Genomic DNA, 21,355 nt, shown 5'->3' with positions numbered 1-21,355 from the left:
CTAGTGACTGATACCGGTCTGAAATTTAATAGGTCCTCCCTTAAAAATCGGTGCCGTACTATGTTTGCTCTCTTCCAATCTTGTGGTACCTTTTCTTCACTCAGAGAGGCACTCATTATGAAGTGCAGTTTCTCTGCAAGTTGATCACTACATTCTTTCAAGATCCACCCTGATACTCCATCCGGCCCCGTCGCCTTTCTTACATCCAGTATGTTCAAACCTTCTTTAACCTTCTGCACCGTTAACTGAATATCTTGCATAACCCTTCCTTTTTCCTGGCCCGGGGGTTGTACAAATTCTTCTTTTGTGAAAATTCTATGGAAGCTGTTATTCTTCACCTCTGCCATCTTTAAGAACATAAGAACATAAGAACGTAGGACTGTGCAAGATGCCGGTAGGCCTGTACAAGGCAGCTCCTTTGAACCTAAGTTCCCGTGTATCTAACCCCACTTAAATATCGCTGTCCATGAATTCATCTAATCTATTTTTGAATGTTACAATTGTATTGGCACTCACCACATGACTGCTAAGCCTATTCCACTCATCCACCACCCTGTTAGTAAACCAATTTTTGCCTACGTCCCTGTTGAATCTGAATTTATCCAGTTTAAACCCATTACTTCGTGTCCTACCCGGTTCTCTTACCAACAAAACCTTATGAATATCCCCCTTATTAAAGCCCTTCATCCATTGATAAACCTCGATCATATATCCACGCACCCTTCGCCTTTCTAGAGAATGCAAGTTTAACTGTTTGAGTCTTTCCTAGTATGGCAAGTTTCTCAACCCCTGAATCATCTTAGTCATCCTCCTCTGCACCGATTCTAACATTTTTATATCCATTCTATAGTAAGGTGACCAGAACTGAACCGCATAGTCAAGATGAGGTCTAACTAATGCTAAATATAGTTTGAGGAAGACTTCGGCGCTTCTGTTGCTTACGCTTCTTGAAATAAATCCCAGTACCCTATTTGCTCGATTTCTAGCTTGAATGCATTGTGCCCTTGGACGGAGATTAGAGCTCACTAAGACCCCTAAATCTCTCTCGCACCCAGACCTGCTTATGAGAATGTCATTTAAGCAATAGTTATGAGATGGGTTGTTCCTACCACACTCAGAATACTGCACTTCCTACATTGAACTCCATATGCCATTTATCCGCCCAGTCGTACAATCTGTTTAGTTCATCCTTGAGAATACTAGCGTCCTGATCCGACTCAATTACTCTATCGAGGTTGGTATCATCTGCAAACTTACTGACATCACTACTAATTCCTGTATCTAAGTCATAATTGATATAAATAATAAACAAAAGTGGACCTAATACCGAACCTTGTGGGACCCCTTTCGTAACACATCCCCAGTCAGATCTTTTACCATTGATTTGCACTCTTTGCTTCCTATTGCTAAGCCACGCCTTGACCCAGTTCAAAACTTTATCCTCCACTCCGTGAGCCTGTAATTTAAGCAACAGTCGTTGGTGAGGAACTTTGTCAAACGCTTTACTAATATCAAGATAGATTACATCATAATTTTCATCTCTGTCTACCGCCTCAAATATTTTATTGTAAAAGGACAAAAGATTGGTGAGGCAGGACCTACCTTCAGTGAACCCATGCTGCGAGTCGTGAATTAAGCTATGTTTCTCTAGATGCTCCCGAATGTTCCTGGCTATTATGGACTCCAGCATCTTGCCTATAACCGATGTTAAGCTAATTGGTCAATAGTTTGAAGCAGCTGACCTGTCCCCCTTTTGGAAAATCGGCGTCACATTAGCTACTTTCCATAGGCTGGGCGTATAACTAGTATTTACCGACATCTTAAAGATGTCGGTTAGTGGGTCACTGAGTACATCACGTAATTCCTTTAATACCCTCGGAAATATCCCGCCAGGACCTGGCGACTTATTCTTCTTAAGCTTATCTATCTCATCCTGAACTACTTGCCTGGTAATGATTATATCCCTCAATTTATCGCCATCCCCGCCCTCGTTCACCTGAACCCTTTCCGGACTAGTCGTTCGATCCTCTTGTGTGAATACTGAAAGGAAGTAGTCGTTCAACAATGTGCTCATATTTTCGTAATTTTCCACTAGCTCACCTGTGTCCCATTTTCTTCCTTGTTTTTGTTCTATACATCTGAAAGAAGCCCTTAGGATTACTTGTCGCCTCATTTGCAACTTTGATCTCATAGTTCCTTTTTGCTACCCTGGTGTTTTTCTTCAGGAATCTAGATAGTTCGACATACCGGCCCCTGAGATGTGTTTCACCATTCTTTATTTTCTGATAAATTCCCTTCTTTAACCCTATCTCGTGTTTTATTCCACGAGTCATCCACTTAGGGTCATTGTTTTCTTTCTAAGTGTTCGCTGTGGAATATGCTGTCCTTGCCCCTCTACTATTACGCTAACTAAATTATTGAAAGACATTTATCCCTGGTTCTCCTGCCTCTCCAACCCACAGTTCTGGCCCTCATGAATGCCTAAATTATCCCAGTTTACCCCTTCAAGATGTCTTCGAAGTCCGTCGTAACTTGGCATGTTCCTCCTTCTCCTTTGTTGTTAAATGCAACAATAAACAATCAGGCAATCAATCAATACTACTTATGATCAAACTCGTTTACTTAAAGTATTTCTACAATATTAGGCTGAGGGACCACACTCATTGTGGTTTTAAGATATGGTAGTAGCCTGTTGGGGTGTCTGGGGTGAATTCATGCCCTTGCATTTACTAGCAGTTTACGTCTTGATGCTCCCGGCGGCTCCTCCCACGTGTGAAGGTACTTTCTCCCGAGAGCACCCAGCCGGTCTAGCCGCTAGATCGTCGCGGCTGTATTGCCGGCCAGGAATTGCCACGTGTAAAGTGTGTGTGTGTGTGTGTGTGTGTGTGTGTGTGTGTGTGTGTGTGTGTGTGTGTGTAATTCACCACGACCTGATCACGTGTTGGTCTCGTAATCGCCAGCAGCAGGTACCCTCCCGACATGAGCAAGTGCTCTTTATCGTCGATCTATGGGTACTGCCAGGACCTCACACACCACACACCCCATCCCCTTTTCTCAAGGGGGGATAGTAACCACTCCTAGTCAACGGAATGAATCCGGCCTGAGCGGGCTCGAACTGCCGCCCTGTCAGACCGTGAAGCCTGGGAGTGTGTGTGTGTGTGTGTGTGTGTGTGTGTAGTTCATTCATCACACCCTGATCACGAGTCTCTCTCTCTCTCTCTCTCTCTCTCACACACACACACACACACAGAGAGAGAGAGAGAGAGAGAGAGAGAGAGAGAGAGAGAGAGAGAGAGAGAGAGAGAGAGAGAGAGAGTGAGCAACTTCAGCTGGCCGTGCAATAAGCCGGAGAGACTTACTGCAACACCTCACCATCACCTGTCATCCTCGTCCATTTAGCTATCCAGTCTACTCTTAAACCAAGCTATCGTCGCTGCACTAACTATGTGATTGCTTAGTCTATTCCAGAGAGAGAGAGAGAGAGAGAGAGAGAGAGAGAGAGAGAGAGAGAGAGAGAGGCGGGCCACACTTGCCATGGAGGTGGGCGGAGCTTGAGAGCCAGCCGGCAAATCAGCGAGGAGTGCGGCGCGGGGCTAGAAAACTGTACCTACCTTCGTAAATATATAAATAATTTATAAAGGAATTGTACTGTACTGTAGTCATGCCCTGCCTGTGATTCTCCCGTCTCTTCCCTGCTGCAGGATAATGTCTGAGGGCGGCAGTCGTGGCGACGTGGCAATGAGGGTGATCGCGAAAGTCCACAGGCCGGGGGTCACGCCGGAGGAGATGGTGGCCGGCTACAACGAGTGGTCCGAGAACTACGAGGAGATGGTGAGAGAGAGAGAGAGAGAGAGAGAGAGAGAGAGAGAGAGAGAGAGAGAGAGAGAGAGAGAGAGAGAGAGATGCCTTCGGTACCAAGTGCCTACGCAGAATCATGGGGTATCGCTGGAATGATTTTGCGTTAAACCGGCGACTACTCCTTGAGGTCCGGGAGTGAAGTGATGCGGCCCCTGGGGTACGCACCTGTATTCACCCGCTTCCCCGTCCCCTTAGATGATCTGGAAAGGCGGGTACCGTGGCCCCGCCATCACGGTGGAGGAGGCGCTGCGTTGGGTACCCCCGGAGCGGCGAGCTAAGGCCAGGGTGCTGGACGTGGCCGCCGGGACGGGCTGCGTGGGCCGCGAACTCCACCGGGAAGGCTTCAGGTGGGTGCCGCAGGGCCGCAGACAGGGGGATGTCCGGTCACCATACTTAAATATCCTCCAGTCCACTGCCTCCTGCCTGCCAGTGCCTCAGCCTCAACACGAGTCCAACGCCAAGAGATGAAGATGATGTGTTGGAAATTACAACAGCTTGTGTAGAGGCAGGGCCGCTGGGTGGGAACTGGGAGCGGGCAGGAGCGGCATTACTATAGTCCATCGACTCTAACTTAAAATGAAGCCCTGTGGCTTGGCCCGGGGAAACCCCCATTGTTTACAGATCTAGCGATGACCTGCGCATGACGTTTTGTCTCACTGTTAGTCTGTACGTTATCTATTTATGGAATTTACATACATTCATAATACGACTGCGTGGTGTTATGAATGGCTTGGGATTAGAGGGATTGATTGATTGATTGATTTAGAGTTTCTTTCATGGCGCTGCAACATCTTGGTCATATGGCACCGGAGTAATAAAATGGAAGGCAAATAATTAAAATAATCTAAGGGTGATAAAAGTTATTAGGAAGATAGTTTTGAAATGGTCCATTCAGATATAGCACTAGTTTAAAATATAATAAAATGTTTATTAAAAAATGCATTAGTGAAATACAAAGAACTTTCTCTGAAGAGACCCTACAAGAGATGGAGGATGCCCATCTCCTGCAGATACCCCATGACGTCATGTCCAGGGGTGAGCGCCTTTTCTCCCAGCATTAGGGAAAGGGAAACATTCCCATGTACATCACGACACCGGGAGAGGTACTGCTCTCGCAGATCCCGCAGACTGGGGCACTCGACCTGGGATTAGAGGGAAAGACAACGACTCAGTAAACCTTCCATATCACTTGGCAACGTGGCTCATGCAACTTTGCTGCCTGACGGACCTTGGCAACAGGCGCCAGGCCGCACCATTCAACGTTACGCCACAATGGACAAATGAAGTAGATCTCACTCTCGCGCCCTGCGCAGCCATGCAGAGAGAGAGAGAGAGAGAGAGAGAGAGAGAGAGAGAGAGAGAGAGAGAGAGAGAGGTAGCCACCCTCTCTGAGGAGAGTAATGGAGTGATGTGGCACCAGCGCGGTCTCGTGGGGAATCCTTGTGTCGCGCCCAAGGGCTCAAGTTAAAATCGATAGACTATACTATGTTAGGAATTTGGCCAGTTAACAGGGGGACTAGACAAATGAACTATTTCCTTAGGGAACTAGGCTCGGGCCGAGAGTTCAAGCCAACTATGAGTATCGTCTGAGCTCAAATAAGCCTTCGATGGAACTTGAATACTTCGGTCATCGGCTCCCAAACCGAGACAGAATTAACTTATTCACTGCCTGAAGACTAACCATATTTACCATGAAAGGAATAATAATAGTGAAGTGTTTCCTTTCATGAAATAATAACTAATTGTTCTTGCTGAATTAAAATTAAAGAGCAAGGATAATTTAACCGATGGAAACAGAGAGGAAAGCCACGCCATCTGGCGAGAGAAATTAAAAATATCGCTTCAGAGCCACGTGGTTGGTTTTCTCTCACTCCACCACCGGCCTTCACAAAGTAAAGCCCAAGGCACTGCAGCCCACCCATTAACTCGGACGCAGTGTGCCTTATATTACCTGACTGAGGGATACTACACCCGGCAACGAGACTTCAAAGACAACAATATCTTTTGAAACCCGCTTCTCAGCTAAGTGCCCCCAGCAGTTATTTGAGACAGATAGATTTTACTACACGGATCCGGTAGGATTATTATTTGTTCGGCTGTCTGGAGGTGCTTGTTGGATACCTTCACCACCTAATAGCTGGTAAGCACTTGTTTCTTTGGGATTGTCTGACGGGTGCGTTATTCACTTTGCGAGTGACCTAACTGTTGGGTAGGGTAAATTTACTGATTCCCAACAACTACTACTACTACTATAACTTCTACTACTACTGCTACTACTACAACTACTACATCCACTCCCACAGGCACATAGACGCTGTGGACCCGTCGGAGGGCATGATGAAGCAACGGGAGACTGGCATCTATACCAACGACTTCCTGGAGTTTTTCGGCAGCGGACACTCCACCGTGCCCAAAGGTATTAGTAGTTTTTTTTTTTTTTACATCAAAGGACACGGCTCAAGGGCAACAAAAAGAGTACAAAAAAAAGCCTCCTACTCGCCGCTCCCACAAAAGATAAAAGTAAAGAGTAGCCAAAAGAGAGGTCAATTTCGAGAGGAGAGGTGTCTTGATACACTCTTCTTGAAATAAGTCAAGTCATAGACAGGGGGAAATACAGACGAAGGAAGGTTGTTCCAGAGTTTACCTCTTGCATAAGGGTTTTGGATAGTATAGGGATGAGCATGAGTAGAAAGTCGTGCAGCGGGGCCGAGGAGGGAGGAGGCATGCAGTTAGCAAGTTCAGAAGAGCAATCATCATGAAGATATCGATAGAAGATAGAAAAAGAGGCAACATAACGGCGGAATTTAATTAAGAGCTAAAAGGTTGTCAGTAAGAGGAGGAGAGCTGATGAGACGAGGAGCCTTAGACTCCACTCTGTCCAGGAGAGTTGTGTGAGTGGAATTATTGTTATTGTTGTTGTTTCATATGTAAAGATTAATATACGTATTTTTCTTTTACATCTCTCTCTCTCTCTCTCTCTCTCTCTCTCTCTCTCTCTCTCTCTCTCTCTCTCTCTCTCTCTCAGACACATACGACCTGGTGGTCACCTCGGGCGGTATGGGAGAAGGTCACATCCCACTCAGTGGCCTCGACGACGTTGTGCGCGTCGCAAAGGACGGTGAGTGAGTAAGTGAGCCTGCGTGCCTGCGTGCGTGCGTGCGTGCGTGAGTGAGTGTGAGTGTGAAAGTGTTTTTACAAAAAAGGAGACAGCTCAATGGCACAAAAAAAAAGAAACAATAATATAAAAAAAGCCCGCTACTCGCTGCTCCTGAGAAAAAGAAAATCAAAAGAGGTGGCCGAAAGAGAGGTCAATTTCGGGAGGAGAGGTGTCCTGATATTTTCCTCTTGAATGAGTTCAAGTCGTAGGCAGGAGGAAATACAGATGAAGGAAGATTGTTCCAGAGTTTACCAGCGTGAGGGATGAAAGAGTGAAGATGCTGGTTAAATCTTGCACAAGGGGTTTGGACAGTATAGGGATGAGCATAAGTAGAAAGTCGTGTGCAGCAGGGCCGCGGGAAGGAAGGAGGCATTCAGTTAGCAAGTTCAGAAGAGCAGTCAGCGTGAAAATAGCGATAGAAGATAAAAAGAGAGGCAACATCGCGACGGAATTTAAGAGGTAGAAAACTATCAGTTGGAAGAGGAGAGCTGATGAGACGAAGAGCCTTAGACTTCACGCTGTCCAGAAAAGCTGTGTGAGTGGAGCATACTCCCCCCCACACGTGAGATGAATACTCCATACGAGGTCGGACAAGGCCCTGTATATGGATAGCAACTGTGCTGAGGAGAAGAACTGGAGGAGACGATACGAACGCCCAACCTCAAGGAAGCTGATTTAGCGAGAGTGGAAATATGAAGTTTCCAGTTGAGATTTTGAGTGAAGAATAGACCGAGGATATTTAGTGTTGAAGAAGGTGACAGCTGAGTGTTGTTGAAGAATAGCGGATAGGTGTTTGGAAGATTGTGTCGAGTTGATAGGTGCGGAAATTGAGTTTTGAGGCATTGAAGGACACAAGGTTTCTTCTACTAATCGGAAATGATTGCAAGGTGTGAGGTTGTTGTTCTGCAGCCTCCAGTCTGGAGGCGTGTACTTCCTGTTGGGATGGGCTTCTATTGAAAGAAGTTGAATAATGCAGAGTGGAGTCGTCGGCGTATGAGTGGACAGGACAGTTTGTTATTGAAAGAAGATCATTGATGAATAACAAGAAGAGAGTGGCTGATAGGACAGAGCCTGTGGAACCCAACTGTTGATAGGTTTAGGGAAGAACAGTGACCGTCTACCACCGCAGAGATACAACGGCCGGAAAGGAAACTGGAGATAAAGGAACAGAGAGAGGATAGAATCTGGAAAGAGGGCAGTTTAGAAAGAAAACTTGTGTTAGACTCTATCGAAGGCTGATATGTCTAGCACAACTGAGAAAGTTTCACCGAAATGGCCAAAGAGGATGACCAAGAGTCAGTTAAGAGTAAGAAGATCGCCAGTAGAACGTCCATTGCGGAACCCATACTGGCGATCAGATAGAAGGTTGAAGTGGAAAGTGCTTTTGAATCTTCCGTTATGATTGATTCAAACCTTTAGATATACATGAAAGTAAAGCTATAGGGCGGTAGTTTGAGGCATTGGAACGGTCACCTTCTTAGGCACAGGCTGTACAAAGGCATACTTCCAGCAGGAAGGATAGGTAGATATTGATAGGCGAGACGAAAGAGTTTGACCAGGCAGGGTGTCAGCACGGAAGCATAGTTTTAAGGACAACAAGAGACTCCATCAGGTCCATAAGCCTTCTGAGAGTTGAGGCCAGAGAGGGCATAGAAAACATCATTTGGAAGAATCTTAATAACGGGCAAGGAGTCAGAGGGGTGAGTAGGAGGAATATGCCCAGAATCGTCCAGGGTGGAGTTCTTACAGAAAGTTTGAGCCTTAGAGATAGATGAGACGGCAGTGCTGCCGTCAGGGTTAAGAAGGAGGAAAGAGTAAGAAGTGAAATTGGAGGAGACATTTTGGCTCAATGCCAGAAGTCACGAGAAGAATTAGAAGAAGCAAGGTGTTGACATTTTCTATTGATTAAAGTAGTTTTCGAAAGTCAGATAATAGAATAAATTTAAAAGCCATAGTTAGCGGGAGTTCGAAGGCTCTGGAACTTTTGTGAGCTGCCTCTATCTTTAATAGCACGAGAAAGCACGATTAAACCAAGGATTTTAGTATGAGGAGTAAAAAAGAACGTGGAATGTATGCCTCATTCCAGAGACAATCACCTCTGAGATGCGCTGGGCACACACAGAGGGGTCTCTCACCTGGACGCAGTAATCATTCCACAGGAAGTCGAAAAAGTACATTCTCAGGTTGTAACGGTTCGCCAACGCTTGGTTGCGGGGACTTGCGGGCGTGAAGGGAAACTCTTGTTGTCTTAGAAGAAATATATACTTACCTAAGATACAGCGTAAGTGTGGGTGAGAGAGACGAGACGCTAGGTGTGTGTCGTGCGAGTTCTCTCGAAGGAGGACGATTTACAGAGTGGAAAATAATGAAGTTACAATTGGTCACGTATGTCAAGGTGACCTCTAAAGCTTGATGATGCTTTGCTTATACAAACTGAGATGGTAAACACTGACAGCTAACATTCCTACAAGGTGGCGTGATCTATCCTGTCGTGTTCTTTTTCCATTGATATACTGGGTAATTACTATAACAAGGTCATCCCCACCGAGCTGAAGCAAATGCACGTTGAAACATCGCCTTCTTCTGGTGGGTCCAGAGGATGTACAGGAGCGATAGGACAGGAAACAGAAATAAGGTTATGGTCGGAGGAACCCAACGGAGAGAACAGTTTGACAGAGTAAGCAAAAGGATTAGAGGTAAGGAAGAGGTCTAGAATGTTGGGCCTGTCTCTCCAAAAGCGGTCGGGAATACGTGTAGGGTGCCTGAACCAACTGCTCTAGAGTCGTTGAGGAGAGCAAAGTTGGAGGCTTGTTCACCAGGCTGGTCTGTGAAAGGAGGATGAGAGCCAAAGCTGGTGGTGAACATTCAAATCTCCCAGTATGATGGAGATTTCAACGAAGGGAGAGTGGGTCAAGACAGTGCTCCACTTTAGAATTCAAATAGTCAAAGAATTTTACATAGTTAGTAGAGTTAGGTGAGAGATAAACAGTACAGATGTATTTAGTAAGTAATAGAACGACAAATGAAGTCTTAGCCAGATGGTGGAAAAATTCAGAAGAGTCAAGGTCGTGGGCACGAGAGCAGTGATGTCGTTGCGCACGTAGGCGCAACATCTAGCTTTCAGGATTAAAATTTAGGATAGAGATAGTAGGAGGAACAGAGAAGTTTCTGTCCAGTAGCCTCAGTAACCTGTGTTTCTGGTGAGGAGAAAATAAGGTTTAGGAGGAGAGAGATGCAAGAATGTTCCGTTGCATGAAAATTAGAATTGAAGACCACGAATGTTGCGAGAAATTGGATTAAGGAGGAGGTTCAAGAGTTATCAGGACACCTCTCAAGTCGGCAGCCAGAAGGGGAATTTATGGTCCCCCCAGGCAGGAGACCTGGAGGCACTGTTATTTTTCGGCCATTTTTGAATTTTCAATTTTTACTGGCGAAAAGAGTGTGTGTCAGCCAGATGTGGTGGTGAAAAGAGAGACTTTGTCCTTTTAGAGCATGTGAACTGCTCTCCTGGTGATGAGACAAAGGGAAACTGTCAGGACCCAGAAAACAAGGAAAACAGAGGAGTGAGATATACAGCTGTAAACATCTGACAGGACAAACACTAACAAAAAAAGGGTGACATATATAACAGTGTACATCTCCAACAAAGAGGGGAAACAACGAGGGTAAAGGAAAACAGATACCCAGAGAGGAAAAGCAGGTATACAACTGTGTAAACATCTGACAGGACAACACTATCAAATAGGGTGACATATATATAAGTAAGCATCTAAATACCAAAGAGGGGAAAACAACGAGGGTAAAGGAAAACAGATACCCAGACTCAGGTAGTACAGAAAAACAGATGCCCAGTGTGGCGTGGTCAGGGAAGTCAATGAACAACCATTGAAAGGTAAGACTCTGACATATCGCGTGCAGTCGTGACGACATGTTATGAGCTGAATAATTTAACAGAAAAATCACTGGCCAGGGAGGTCTTAAGACTGATTACGAATAGCAGGAAAAGTAAAACAATACAACATAATGAAACTTTGTTAGCCAATGGTTGTTGACAGGAAGTATTAGGCTACATTGGTATATGTAAATGAATTATGTCAAGGATGTAAGTCCGCCTCAAGCAAAAGAAAAATGTGGCCTAGAAATCAGTGGTATGAGTAGACTGGAGCTTGGTTCTCCGCCCCTCAAGCAGACCTGTTACTCACTCAGCCGAGAATTAGCTGTTGTGATCTTAATCGTGAGTAGAAATTCGAGAATCTAAAACCGACTATGTATTGTCCTGGAGATTATAATGTAGGGAGATGTGAAGTAGGATTGTGAGTGGGACAGGATTGTGATTATTTGTTTGCGATGTCTAAAGCAAAGGTAAAGAAACCACTGGGTGTGGAGGAATAATTTGGTGTTTCCATTGACTTGTATTAGATTATACTACAGGAATGTGTTATTAGGATTTTGTGAAGAGAGTACATAATGATTGTGATGTAAGCAGAGAGATACAAAGCCACTGCTTGTGGAACGACGTGAGTGTTATTATTATTGGCAACAACTGAGCACATATTGTAGTATTATGTTTAAACATGTCGTTTGTCATATGTTGCATCCATTGCTGAATATGCCAGTGTTATGATCGTCTGAGCATAGGAGAAATATTGCGTGTTGGCAATTACTTTCATTTAATTTTAAATAAATGTATATTTCTTTTTCCTTGTTTGTCCCGAACTCCAGTCTTCAATAACAACTTAGCCAGATCACGCCACCAGGGATACGAGACGGTGAGATCATTTATGGAGTAATTAATGAGTGATAAAGAGTTGTTTTAATACAAGTTGATGCAAATAAAATAAAAAGTAAAGAGTTAAATACAAAGAAGGGGTCCAAAACTGGCGGCAGCGGTATAGGGATAAATAGGGACATGTGCTTACAGTGCTTTTTGTTTAATTTACTCTGAAGAAAACGCCTCTCATTTTTATTAAAGCTTTGCTCGTTTTTCCAAGTGGCGGAAATAATAGTGACGATTTAATTATATAATTGGTTCTTCCGGAGGACAATGGACTTTGAAGATATGGTGGTGGAAATTCTGGCCCAACCACTGGTGCTCTGTAGTGCAATGGGTAGCACACGCGACTCACAACAAAGAAGGGCGTCAGGTGACAGGCAGCAGCAATTCCTCCTCCCAGGTTTGTTTGTTCAAAAGGTGTCACACCAGGATGGAGGGGAACACGAGGCCCTACTCGCCAATCAGATTGGGTATGGTCTGGTCCTTGCCGCAGCAGGCAACCATAGAAGTAACTTTATAAAAAGGCTAACCCGCGATCCCTGGTAGGACGATATGAGAGTATGTAGAAAATGTGAAATACCAAGAAAAGGTGTGAGGCATCAATAAAGTCAGAATAGAGAAAAAAATAAAATGACATGGACAAAGTGTCAAGAGTACTACAAGATAAATGTGTGAAGTAGGAGAATCAGAGGAAGAGGAGGCCAGGTAGGTATCCCCTCAGTTAACTACTACAAATAACATTAAATAAATAAATGAATAATAAATAAATAAATAAATAAATATGCACACTTGCGATGGAAAAAACGGAAAATAGTGAAGATCAAAACAAGGGAGTAACCTTTAATATAATAAGATGAAAGCTATAACGAATGAGGAGTAACCTTTAATATAATAGATGAAGGCTATAACGAACAGGAAGTAACCTTTATATAATAGATGAAAGGCTATAACGAACAGGAGTAACCTTTAATATATAATAAGATGAAGGCTACCAACGAACAAAGGAGTGACAACACAATAGGCTATAACGAACAGGGAGTAACCTTTAATATAATAAGATGAAGGCTATAACGAACAGGAGTAACCTTTAATATAATAAGATGAAGGCTATAACGAACAAGGGTAACCGCCTCATAAATATATATAAAAAGAAGGCTATAACGAACAAGGGAGTAACCTTAAAAATAATGAAAAGAAGGCTATAATCAACATAACTCAAGAGTAACTTTGATAGGCAGATCGCACTACTCATGATAATACATATGCAAAAGTGGCAGCACTCCTAGAAACAGGAGCGTGTGTGAGTTTTTAACGGAAGAATTTATTAAAGAATTAGGGCTCGCAGTAAATGACTGTGAAGCGAAACCCGTGAATATTGTCTCTGTGCAAAGATACCATATTGAAAATGACGGTAAAAGACAAGTTAATATGGAAGGAAAAAGAAGTTTCGAAGACTTATTGATAACACGCGATGTAAATTTGACGACTCCTATTGTGTTGAGTACTGATTTTTCATGCAACACGAGATGATTTTTAAAACATGGCAACTAAATAAGGAACAAAAGAAACGAAGCTGAAAACTGATAATGTAAGGGGAAACCATACCAATACAACCCATTATGCCAGGAAAAATATGTCTTATATCTAGAAGTGAAGGATCTTAGCTAAATGTAGATGGAAATGAAGAATGTCTCACTGAAAATAAGGTCGTACGTTGCCAAGCAGCTGAACCTTTGCAACTGCATGCATCTGTTGCAGGTTACATAACGCAAGTGACGCAACTACAGGCAAGTGAAGCTTTATTTGAGCCTTGTGTTAGTACTCCTCAGGCTAGAGTCTTGTGCTCAGGGATAGTTAAGTTGACCCCTTCAACTGGCAACCAAAGATCTTATGTCACTGTGCCGTATTTGAATATTGAATGTGAGTGTAAAGATAGATGATAATACAACGTTAGGATTTGTGAAGCCTGTCACTCATGAGCAATACGCTGATCTGCCACAAGTATCTAGTGTACAGACCGCTGACACAGTTAAGACAGACTTGAAGCCCGCAGAACTTGAAGTAAGGAAGAAAAGCCTCTATCAAATTGTTGACGCTAAATTCCCAAGTGAAGAGAGAGAATCAGGTCTTAAAGTCCTTAATAGATAAATATATACAGAACAAGAACCATTAACAGTAACGCACTATTTTTCTAAGCACCATCAAGCAAAACACTGATGAAGTAGTGTACAGGCGTCCATATAACATTCATATCAGTTATCATGACAGAGTAAATTAACAACTTATATCGCTCCAGCAACAGGGTGTGATTCGCCCTTCGCGATCAACCTATAATGCCCCACTTATCCCACTACCAAAAAAAAAAAGATGGAGTACTACGACTTTGTCTGGACTTCCGGGCACTTTATAAAACACTACGGGACGACCGGTGCCCACTCCCTAATATAACCACCATACTCAATCAATTGGGAGATAGTAAGCTTTTTTCATGCCTAGACTTGAAACAGGGTTACCATCAAATCCCCCGAGATGAAATTAGTAGAGAGAAGACGGCATTTTCTTCTCCAGCAGGACATTGGAAATTTACTTCCCTCCCCTTCGGCCTTAAAACAGCCCCGTCCTGCTTCAAGAAAATAATAAACACTGTCCTTACAGGACTATTAGGTAACAAGGTTCAGGTGTACCTTGATTACATAATTATCCTGGGCGATATATTTTCTAATCACGCAGATTCTGGATCGCTTAAAGGAAGCCAAACTGACTCTTAAGATGGAGAAGTGTAACTTTTTTTAAGGACAAAGTAGATTACCTGGGCCATGCCATCAGCTCAGAGGGAATATGACCTCAATCTAGCAAGCTGGAGGCCATACAAAACGTCCCGGCCTCCCAAACTGTTCATGATTTACAGTCGTTTCTTGGATTGTCTAATTATTATCGCAAATTTATTGCAAATTATTCACAAATTGTTGCTCCTTTTCTAAATATTTACAAAGGTAAGAAAGGTTCATCTCAAGAAAAAAAAGATAAAACTCCACTCATGGACGGATGAAACAAAAATTGCGTTCGCAACCCTTAAGGATAGAATGCTTGGTACAGTCACTCTACGCGTCCTACTACAATACTGGTGGAGTATTGCAATAACAGGATAATAATGATAAACTAAGACCTGTATCTTTTTTTGTGATAAATTGAATACGGCAGAACAGCGGTACAGTATAGTTGAACGAGAGGCTTTAGCTGTAATTTATGGATTGCACGTAAACCGCCCATTAATACTGGGTTACCCTGTTGAAATCCACACGGATCATAGACCTTTAGTCTGGTTGTTGCAGGTAGCTAGTCCCAACGGCAGGATAGCTAGATGGCAGACTCTCATGAGTGAGTATGGTTTCACAGTCAATCATTTGCCTGGCAAGGAAAATATAGTAGCAGATTTTTTTTATCAAGGATGAAGGCTCAACAGGACACTGAGATTGAATTAGAAGGACACGCGCGATAATGTTTGTGGATGGGGAACAACAAAAACCGTGGAACACGTGGATAATGAGGGGCAAGGTATTGCATTAGTGTAGAAATAGAAACAGGCGCCGGAAGATGAGAAAATAAAATATATGATATGTATGGACCTGAATAGTGAGTGTATTGGCCACACACTTGACTGGAGTATTCAGGAGATTAGTGAGCTGCATGATGAGCAGCCAGCATGTAAGTATGCTAAAAGAAGGAAGCCCCATGAATGAAAATTGAGCAAAGACTCAGAGAAAAAAGGCATAATGTGAGATGCCGCCCCTGTTAGAGGTACAGGTGGAAAATGTGTTATATTGTGTTGAAGACGCCCCTGTTAGAGGTACAGGTGGAAAATGTGTTATACTGTGTTGAAGATGGGCATAATGTGAGATGCCGCCCCTGTCAGAGTTACAGGTGGAAATAAATGTGGTGTTTTAGTGAATCCGTACGGAGAAGCCACTAAGGTGCTGGTTCTACCCCCCAAGTATTTCCAAGGCGATAACTCTGGCTCATTCGCCGCCACTGCAGGGCACGGAGGAACCAAAGTTACGTTATGTCGGTGTAGAAAGTTCGCTTTCTGGCCTGGAATGAAACGGGATGTAGAGAATTATGTAAGGAAGTGCGTCATGGTAGTCGTTTTAAAAGTTGGGAACTTGCACCCTGCTCCTTGGCGGCAATATCCAGACGTCACCGCTCCTTTTGAGAGAATACACATGGACCTTGTAGGTCCCATGGGTGTATCGGATAATGGGGTTCGATACGTAATGCCCATAGTTGATGTTTTTAAAAGGTATTTGATTACAGTACCCTTACGGAGTAAGGAAGCCCGCGAAATGGCAAGGGCGTTGTACGTGGATGTTGTTTGTGTACACGGTGTTCCTCAGACAGTTGTTACAGGTCAAGGTTCAGAGTTCGTTAATTCCGTGATGCAGGAGATAAATTAGAAGCTACCTGTGCGACACGCGAAAATAACGGCTTACCATACAAGTGGAAATGGAATAATAAAGCGCGCAAATTATACCGTTGTTAACATTTTGAGGACAATGGTTCTAGGAAGTGTGTCCGTTAGGGATATAATGTTACTTAGTTGCAGTCACCCTGGCCTATAATGCTGCGTATTATCGCACCATAAAGGAGTCCCCATTTTATCAAGAGAGACAGTATGTTAGAAAAAAATTAAGCAGCCCTGGTGTGATATTGACTCCTATAAAGAGGAAATGACTGCAATTGCAAGGAAAGTTTATGATATTTACTCCTATGAAGAGGAAATGGTTGTAATTGCAAGGAAAGTTTATGATATTTACTCCTATGAAGAGGAAATGGTTGTAATTGCAAGGAAAGTTTATGATATTTACTCCTATGAAGAGGAAATGGTTGTAATTGCAAGGAAAGTTTATGATATTTACTCCTAAAAAGAGGAAATGGTTGTAATTGCAAGGAAAGTTTATGATATTTACTCCTATAAAGAGGAAATGGTTGTAATTGCAAGGAAAGTTTATGATATTGACTCCTATAAAGAGGAAATGGTTGTAATTGCAAGGAAAGTTTACGATATTGACTCCTATGAAAAGGAAATGGCTGCAATTGCAAAGAAAGTTTATGATAGATGCCAGGTTTACATTGAAAAAGGTAGAGAAGAAATAGAAATGTAATACAAAGCTACAAAATCAAAACTATCAACGTTGGAGACTGTGTTCCTCAAACGAGACCACAAAGAAAAGTAAATAAAAAGTTGCAACCTATTTTTGATGGACCCTACAGGGTAATAGAGAAGATCAGTGATATAGTGGTAAAAATTAGGAACCTCAGGACTAGTAAGGTTTCAACGGTCTCCACAGATAGAGTAAAAGTCCTTCATGAAGATTGCATCGATGTGCAGCAATGTCCAACGATTAGGCGAGCATACCCTTTAAATCCAGAGACAGACACTGATCTATTCTTTGCATTGCTCAACCCTGAAATCGCTGAGAAAAATTCTACCGAAAATTATAACTCGTAGCGGAGAGGTGACTGCTACTCATGACACATTAAATAATGTTCGTTCTACAACAGCAATACACAGCTGATGCACAGGCCCTACCTTCTCAGGTTACTCCCAAACTTTCAGAGCCACCTCGGCATAGATAAAGCCTTCGCTCTTCGACGGTACAAGAGTTGCCTAATGTAATGTCAAAACTAATACGATATAAAACAGGAATAATGTATAAAGATGAAAATGCAATGATTGAGCGGAAATATGAGGAAATAAACCACAGATTGATTTGACTCTTTCGGTGTACGACTCATTGACACAACAGGAGTCCCCAACACGTGCTGGCCAAAGTTTCACACCAACATACTCTCTATATTATAGTCCTAACAGACAGAGACTATAGTACCGTTTAGCCTCACAGAAGATGTTTTAGCTGCATTATATAAAGCACGGAATTTAACTGCTTCGTTACTTGAAATGTTATTCAAATGTCACCTGAGTATCCAGCTGTAAAAGCAATAAAATACACACTCTTTAATTTTGAAAATGAATTCAGTTCATTGTTGCATCATCTAAGAAAAGTTTTAGGCTATGTGATGACTATTAATCCAAACAAGCTGCATGCTTCTATGAATTATAGAAAAAAGAAGAAAAAAAACGGGAAATATTTTTTGTTTTTTTGAGGATCCTTGTCTAATAACTTATTTGGTACCGCGACCCAGGCTCAAGTTGATGCTATTCATGGAAAAATAGAGTACTAGAGTCATTAACTGATAAAATTTTATATAGTTAAATGTTTATTATGGAAAACTCAACATCATTAAGTAATATGCATGCCATGCAATCTGCCTTTAATAGGCTATATTCAGCTGTAGATGTATTGAACCAAGTTGTGCGCCAATTTTACTATAGACTATGGCATTAGGAAGAGAAAAAAGCTCCTACAAGCATTGTTATATTTTGACTTAGCATTGAGACACATAAGACCAGGTATACAAGATTAAAATTTGAGTCTGCAGGCTCCCCTGCAAACATACATAACTCCAATCATTATGTGAGACAAACAGTTGTTCAGCACAGTAAAGGAAGCCTAGGTTCGGCCTCCAGGTCTTTTGTGCCTTGCAGTTCTTGATTTTTTAGCTTTATATAGGGATGTAATAACTGTCCTCCAGGACAACGGCTTTGCACGATTCTCGTAATTTCTATTTCACCAAACCTTTGCGAGGAGATCCGATTGACACCTTTGATGTCTTTCGAATCGACTTTCTGTGCAGAATAGCACTTACTTTCTTATGTATAGTGTTGATTCAAGATGTATTGCCTTCAGTGAGAATAGGAAAATATATTTTCTGCTTTCTAGTATAAAACACAGTAACAAGAATAACCATATGTTAGTTTGTCCTCCCACAGGCCTCGTCTATGAGGCTAGTCACGCAGCCTCTTGTGAATCGGCTGCTTTCTTGAAACATGAGTCAGTGATCAACCTCTGCCACACAATAGTCTTGAAAACATTTTCCCCTATGTTTATAAAAGGTCCTGGCTATTGGACCTGTTCACTTGCCTCCCCCATCACTCTGACACTCACATGCCCTACCAATCCTGTAAACAAACATACTGTCAGCTTGGCGGGTAATGGAATATTGACTCTTCGGCAAGGTTCTCTTCGCAGTGCTGAGTCCATCCCCCTACAGGCGCTAACAGCTGGCTTGCAGCCCCTAAATTCTGTGGTCGAGCCGGATCAGCCCTTTCAACCCGTAATCCATTGGTGGATTGTCTTCGTCATTGTCGTGATCCTGGTTCTACTGCTGGTGACGTCTGCCGTGGGGTATTCCTATGTCCTGCGCTACGCACAATGCCGCCTCCTTCCAGACTCGAGCCAACTGTAGACATTGCAAGTCGTATCTTCTCCACCAACACCTGTGAGATCTCAGGGGCGAGATCTTCCGGAACGGGAAGTATGTCGGGAACCAGAAAACGAACAAACAAGAGGAATAGCCATAACAGTAGAGTAAACATTTGACAGGACAAACACTAACAAAGCTTGCCTCTTAGAAGTAGGGTGACAGATATACAACTGTGTAAACATCTCATAGGACAAACACTAACGAGGAGGGAAACAACGAGGATAAAGGAAAACAGATACCCAGAGAGGAATGAGAGATATACAACTGTGTAAACATCTGACAGGACAAACACTAACAAGAAGGGTGACATATATAACAGTGTAAACATCTCAAGTACAAAAGAGGGGAAACAACGAGGGTAAAAGGAAAACAGATACCCAGACTCGATACAGAAAACAGATACCCAGTAGGCGTGGTCAGAAAGTGTGAACAACCATTGAAAAAGACTCTGACCCGTGACGTCAGTCGTGGCGACATGTTATGAGCCAATAATTTAACAGAAAAATCACTGTGGGAGTGTCTTAAGACTGACTCACGAATAGCAGGAGAAGTAAAACAATACAACATAATGAGCGAGCAGATGGGTGTGACAGGAAGTATTGGCCATTGGTCATGTAGAAAATTAAGGGCGTGTCAAGGATGTAAGTCCGCCTCAAGCAAAGAAAAATGTGGCCTAGAAATCAGTGGTATGGGTAGACCGAGCTTGGTTCTCGCCTCAAGCAGACCTGCTACTCACTCAACCGAGAATGGCTGTTGTGATCGTAATCGTGAGTAGAAATTCGAGAATCTAAGGGAAACCGATTGTTTTGTGTTTGAGATTATAATGTAGGAGATGTGTAGTAGGATTGTGAGTGGGACAGGATTGTGATTATTTGTTTGCGATGTAAAGCAAAGGTAAAACCACTGGATGTGGTATAATTTGGTGTTTCCATGACTTGTAGTAGATTATACTATAGGAATGTGTTATTAGGATTTTGTGAAGAGAGTACATAATGATTGTGATGTAAGCAGAGAGATACAAACCACTGCTTGTGGAACGACGGGTGTTATTATTATTGGCAACAACTGAGCACATATTGTAGTATTATGTTTAAGACATGTCTTTTGTCATATGTTGCATCCATTGCTGAATATGCCAGTGTTATGATCGTCTTTTTTTTTTTTTTTTTTTTTTTTTTACAGCAAAGGAGACAGCTCAAGGGCACAAAAAAGTAAACATTAATAAAAAAAAAGCCCGCTACTCGCTGCTCCTAAAAAGAATCCAAAGAGGTGGCCGAAAGATAGGTCAGTTTCGAGAGGAGAGGTGTCCTGATACCCTCCTCTTGAAAGAGTTCAAGTCGTAGGCAGGAGGAAATACAGATGAAGGAAGATTGTTCCAGAGTTTACCAGCGTGAGGGATGAAAGAGTGAAGATGCTGGTTAACTCTTGCATAAGGGGTTTGGACAGTATAGGGATGAGCATGAGTAGAAAGTCGAGTGCAGCGGTGCCGCGGGAGGGGGGGAGGCATGCAGTTAGCAAGTTCAGAAGAGCAGTCAGCGTGGAAATATCGATAGAAGATAGAAAGAGAGGCAACATTGCGGCGGAATTTAAGAGGTAGAAGACTATCAGTATGAGGAGGAGAGCTGATGAGACGAAGAGCCTTTGCCTCCACTCTGTCCAGAAGAGCTGTGTGAGTGGAGCCCCCCCACACATGAGATGCATACTCCATACGAGGGCGGACAAGGCCCCTGTATATGGACAGCAAATGTGCAGGGGAGAAGAACTGGCGGAGACGGTACAGAACGCCCAGCCTCGAGGAAGCTGATTTAGTAAGAGCATAGAATATTGCATAAGGCAATTACTTTCATTTAATTTTAAATAAATGTATATTTTCTTTTTCCCTTGTTTATCCCCGAACTCCAGTCTCCAATAACAACTTAAGCCGGATCACGCTACCAGGGATACGAGACGGTGAGATTATTTATGGAGTAATTAATGAGTGATGAAAGAGTTGATTTAATACAAGAAAAGAAGGGTCCAAAAGAGAGAGAGAGAGAAAGGTGGAGGGGACTCGCTAATTTTCAGGTCATCCCAGGCCAGTTCATGGGTCAAGTGACAGCTGATTGTGTGTGTGTGTGTGTGTGTGTGTGTGTGTGTAAGTAAGTAAGTAAGTAAGTAAGTAATGTTTATTGCCATAATATACA

The sequence above is a fragment of the Eriocheir sinensis genome, chromosome 23 (genome assembly GCF_024679095.1).
Source record: "Eriocheir sinensis breed Jianghai 21 chromosome 23, ASM2467909v1, whole genome shotgun sequence".
Classification (NCBI taxonomy): Eukaryota; Metazoa; Arthropoda; class Malacostraca; order Decapoda; family Varunidae; genus Eriocheir; species Eriocheir sinensis.
Note: the sequence above shows the minus strand (reverse complement) of the source record.